Source organism: Egretta garzetta, unplaced genomic scaffold (genome assembly GCF_000687185.1).
Source record: "Egretta garzetta isolate BGI_Z169 unplaced genomic scaffold, ASM68718v1 scaffold367, whole genome shotgun sequence".
NCBI lineage: Eukaryota > Metazoa > Chordata > Aves > Pelecaniformes > Ardeidae > Egretta > Egretta garzetta.
Window position 1 is genome coordinate 1970988 of NW_009260192.1, and position 6000 is coordinate 1976987.

Consider the following 6000-nt stretch of genomic DNA (forward strand, 5'->3'; position numbering starts at 1 on the left):
GCATTTTTAGTTTTTTTTTAGTAGAACATAGCATGCTAGAGTGTTTCTTTCTTAGTGTGTAAGTATCAGATAGCTGTGTATTTATCTGTGTGAGCTTCTTGGACCACAACAGTTATTTCATTAGTAGTCAAACTGGCTTCATTTCTTTATAAACTTTTTTCAAAGATTTGGGGGTAGGGGGGATTCAACACACTTAAATATCTTAAATGCAAGCAATAATCTCACCAGCTGTAGTTTGAGCTGTGACTGGTAATGCTACGGAACACTAGATAACTCTTACCTGGCTGCTTAATTTTACTTTTGATGAAAGATCTAGCCTATGTTTTTGTTGCTTTCTGTTTGTATAATATATAAAAATGAAAAGTTGCTATTAAAAAAAACCCCTGAAGATAGTAACTGCAGTGATCTAAAAATTACTGATTTTCAAGGGGTTTCAAAAGAAAAGATTTGTCACTGTATGAATGAATGTAGACCTTGGGAAAAATAGTGGGTTTTGTTATATCGGACTGTGATAATGCATATCAGTAATTGTTAATATTGCTTAATTAACATAATTTTAAGGGAAATAATCAGTCTTCCATGCTTAGCTTGAGCTATTGTGTCAATATGTGTTCAAGACATTGAAGGGTTTCTTTTTTTAAATTTCTTTTAAATTTAAGTTTTAATGCTTTGTAGAGTATTCTGCCTCAAGGAGTGCTCGTGTATAAAGAATATGTGGTTCATTTCTAAAGTAGTGCTTAGGAATTATTGTGTATATGCAAGTCCTTGCAAGTAGAAATTAATTTTTTGTTGTATTTTTTTAAATCTTGTTTTCTTTGGGATGTACTTCAGTAACGAGTTCCTGTGAGTCTGTATGTGTGTGGCCTTAGCTAAGATTTACTGTGCTTGGTAAGCCTTGTCCTAAGAGTCTTGCCGTGTGTCAGACAGAAGGAGAGGAAGGAGTCTTGGTAGAAAGGTGCCATTTCGTTGCAGAAAAATAAAATGAGCTAGTTGCATCAGTACAAATAAATATTTCATAGATGGCTTAGTAGCAATGGATGCACAAATGAATCTGTAGTCAGAGGCTTGTCTTGGTTGCCCGAGGCTAATGCCACTAGAGCAATACAAGCTCACGCATCTCCATGATGCGTTGAGCATGGAGTTTAGTTTCCATATCTGTAATATGGGAATAATCACCCTTCCCATTACGAATGCACATGTTGTGATAGGCAGCTGCTGGTTATGTTGAACACCAGCTACAGCCTATTTTCATTTGTTGTCTTTGGTGTGACTGATTACAGCAGAAGCAGATCTGAGGTCCGAAGGAGGGGGAATAAATCAGGACATGCATCCTTTAGAATGCTTTGTCTTAAGTCAGGAAAAACTGGCAATAGTAAATTCAAGCCGAATTGCAGACCAATAGTATGCTCTATAATATGCTATTCTGTGCTTCCAGCACATAGGTGCATTAGTCCCAGGATATCACATATTTCAAAACTTTAAATAGCTATATATATATATATAGCTATATATATAGGGTGATATACTCGTATGATTACAGCTAGTGGCAGGAACCGAATTTGGAACCTGTTCTTGGGCACTTCACAAGGTCTGTGCCTGAGGCAGCTGAATAGAACCAGCCACTTAAGACCATGATAGGTACGTCAACTATCCTTTAAAAAACACCTCCAGCAGCTTCTGCTTCCCACCACTGCTGTTCTGTCAAAACCCACTGCTCTGGCAATGTAGACAGTGCTTTCCACGTTATCTTGTTCCCAACCTGTTAAAATTCAGATTTAGCAGTCTTTGCCTTCGAAACCAGTAGTAGTGGTAGTCTCTAGTGTTATATTGATAATCTAAAAGCACATTTTGTGGCTTCAAATACCAGGCAATGAGATTCTCTCTAATAAGCTTTTTTTCTTTAAAGAAAAGGAAAAAAAACCCCAAACAAACCAAAAAAACCCCAACTGAATACAGAACTTAGCAGAACTGCTTTCCAATTGTAAGAAAATAATGGATATTGGAAATACGGTTGCATACTTCTTCCTGATATAGGACTTTTCACCTCCCAGAGATGTAAAACTGTTCGCCGCATTTTTTCTTCGGTGCTGAGCACGTACTTCCAGTCTCAGTCATAAAGTATATTTGAACAAATGGGCTCAGTGTGTGCAGATCTGATGGTGGTTTCACCAGATATACCAGGTGAAATCATAATTTTTAGACTAATTAGATGGCATTTCTAATGATTCTCTTCTGGTTTCTCATTCCCACATTAGTTTTAAACCTGGAAGATGAGCTGTCTTTGAGCTGATAACTGATTTGTAGGGAGCTTGTGAATGTCTGTCTGGAGATTATTTTCCCATAGGAAATTCCCTCATCCACTTTAAAATTGAACTGTTACCCAGCACTTGTTACAAATGGGTGGTTTTGGTATAAAACTCAAGGGGACATTATTTTTGCATGTGTATGTGCTCATGTTGTAGAGGGGCTGGGGGGTTGTTATTCATGCTGCTATTGTTTCTGCTGGCTTTGACAAAAGAGCAGCTGGTTCTACTAATGAATGTTTAAGGTGCCCATTTTTTCTCTTCAGTCTCATGCCTGCTGCAGGGAAATACATTCTGAAGGGAACATTTCATGACACCAGTATTCATGAAATGACAATATAGTTCCCAAGGTGTAGTCTCTCCTTTATTTCCTTGACAGAGCTCTTCCACTGTTTCCTTCTCCTGCGGTCAGCCTCATGGAAAGGTAGGGATGAATAACCATGGGAATCAAACCACCTTGAACTTTTGACAGATTCACATCTGTACAGGAATAGTGTAGTTTTCCAAATGCAGAGCAGGATTTGCAAAAATCATTTGGTATTCCTCTAAGCTTGCCAATGGTAAAACTTTCGTACTTTAAGGAGAACACGGCTGTGTCAACATTTAACCTTAGCCATTCAGGTTTGAAATGGCTTGTATAAGCAAATACGTGTCTATCCAGAGTCTTGACAATAATATCAAACTGTTTTTCTTAATCAGTGCGTGCTGGCCAAATTAAAACTGTTTCCAAAAGCAGTTGACCAGCTGATGTATTAAAAACTGAAATCAACTTTTTAAATGTCATCTTCTTGAAACTATAACTTCTAGTAATGTATAGCCTTTTGATTTATATACTGTGAAAACTGCAGTTAGTTACAAACAGTACATTCTCACACAATTTCACTTATTTTAATGAAAATAACACAAAAGCCCCGCTGCAGTAAGTATATAGAATAGATCACTACTTTAAGCTCTGCAGTAATTATAACTTCACAAGTTCGGAAAACCTAGGTTAAGGAATAAATAGCCCAATAACCTATGGCTTTTGACTGTCTCTCTTTTTTTTTTCTTTTTTTTTTTTTTTTTTTTTTCCCCCTTGTTACATTCACGATTTCAAGTTTTCCTCCAGAGGGCCTAGAATTCCTTCTACTTTATTTGTATATACAGAAAAATGTTCAGTTTAGCTGTGTGCTTTGGTGCAGATTTGCTGAATATTATGTTGCTTCTAATAAAGGGTAGAAAATCCATTGCAGTCTGGTACTTACTCCTTTCATTACAAATTCATTCACTATCTTTTGAACTTTTGTCCTGCTTGCTCTTATGTGTCATGTTGTGATAACACCTATGGTTTCTGTGGAAATCAAGTCCATACTGTATTAGGACTTTGTACTGTAAGAGAACGCCCTCTCTAAAACTGCCTGCCGTCTCCAGCGTAGATTTATCCTGGGGGGGTTTAGTAATTGTTTTCTTCTCTCTCAATCTCTCTTCCCCCCAGCTGCCACCAAGAGCTAAGAATTTACGTATTGTTTGCTTATCTTTGGTGAAACCTGTCTTCCACTTCTCCAACCAAGTGTCAATTCACTTCTCAGCAAGGCTCACTTCCAAAGACAATATCTGAGCTGGGTTTGTATGGGCTTTGAAGGCTCTTGCTCCTTCTTGGGGAAGTCTTCTTTAGGTGGAAGGGCTCAAAGATTTGGGCCAGAGCTCAAGACTTGCACATACCAACAGTTAAAAAAAAAAAAAAAATTAAAAAAAAAAATCAGATTTTTAGTGAGGAATAGTATAGGCAACCTACAAGATCAGTGAATTAGCCATAGGTTTGCTAGTAAGGAGGTATTGACACCTTCTGCTTTGGCAGAATCGCCTACAGCCCTTTCCTGCTTCGTCCATTTTGGACTGCCTTGGTAAAACCAAAAGAGCTAGAAGACCTGATTTCAAGATCTCTCCTGGAATTTCTACACAACAGAGACATTAGTAATTGAAGCTTAGCATTACCCAACTCTTAACACTTGGAAGCATTGACTCTGGGTTTTGTTTCCTTTCATTCTGTCCACCTCCCACCTTTTTAAAGCACAAGGTGGCAAAACACATTATATTCTTTTAGGTTATATCACTGATGGAACATGAGAAAAATACAGATCTTCCACCCTGCCTTCTGCCTACCTGAAATGAAGAAGTAAGAGGAGGCCGTGGGCTTCCATTACCTACAGTAAATCTATCTGCAGGGCCAGTAGGGATCTATTCTGCTTTTATGAACACATGTACAAGCACAAATTGTAAACATCTGAAATTAGTGAGTTAGTTATTTAGTAACTGCTGTGCAAACGCCTCTCTCCTTTATAATTTTCAAAGTGCTGTACAAACACTACATGTAGCTGTAATGATCAGTGGCAATTTTACTTAGCCCTTTATTTTGCAGTTTGAGCATGCATTTATTTATCTTATTGATCCATAAGCTGAAGCCAAAAGAGGGAAAAAACCCAAGCTGTCTCTACAAAAGCCAAGTGGGGAGGTCTGTACTGCTTTTAGAACAAATTGGATCAGATTATGAGCATCTTGCCTGAGGCCATTTAATAAATAGTTTATACAGGTAGGAGTGAAACAAAGGCACCATACATTCTATAATAATTGTGTTCTAAAAGCTCAAAACCAAAAGCATAGTGTTAAATATGTCTTTTGTTAATGTCCTTTTGACATCAATGCTACCAACTCTGTAATTTTTCTCAGGAAGCAAACCGTATTTTAATTTTTTTTCTTTTGATTTTTCTAATGTTGAAGAGATTATTAAAGATATGGTCAAATTCCATCCTTTGTGCAGTTGGAAATTGAGTGTACCTATCAATAGAGTAATGTATCATGCATTTTCACTGGTGTACCGGAGGGCAAAATTTGGCCCTTTTAATGTCAAATAAGAAACAAGTGATCTTAACTGTATAAAACTGGATAAATTCTAATGGTCATTTCTTTATTAGTGGTTTTAATGCTGGGCTGTGGACTTGGAATAGTAAGTAAATTATTCCCAATTTCCACATGGCCATAAAGCAGATATTTAAGTAAAAAGCCCCACAAACCCCTAAATATGTATGTTTGTGCCTTTTTTGTCTGCCTGTACTTTATGAAGGGAAGAACTTTAGGTGGTAAGGATGATGTTGTGTTTGCTTTTGACAGTCGAAGTGGGTTGAGCTTTTGGTTCCGTCTTTAGACTCCAGTGAGGTGCCTGAGGCAGCATGAGTAGAAGATGGAAAAATAATCTCTTCAGAAAGATACAGGCTTATCAAAATGATTTCTGAATTTCCTTGCTTGTCTTGACAGTTTTATTTCTTTGTAATGCCACTGGCTATTGCTGTCTTTGATTCTCCTAACTCAACATACCACAGTAAAGCACTTTACCATACAGAATCTGGTTTTTTGGGTTTTTGTTTTTTTTTTTTTTTTTTTTTTAAATAAGGCAAAGTGAGGGGTGGGGAGCGGAAGCAACAAAGATGGTGGATTTAGTAACAGCTGCAACTAGCTCATTACAGCACTTTGGGTTTTAGTTTCTGTTGGGTCCCTGTGGTAATTCAGCTTTAAGCAACAGAAGACTTGAGAGATGGTGACAAGAAAGCCTCAAGGAAGAACAGGGGAACAAGCTGAAGCAGATTAGGCAGTAAGAAGATATATATGTAGCAGAAAGAAAAAACTGTGATAATCCTTGTCTACATCCATATACTCATTGAAT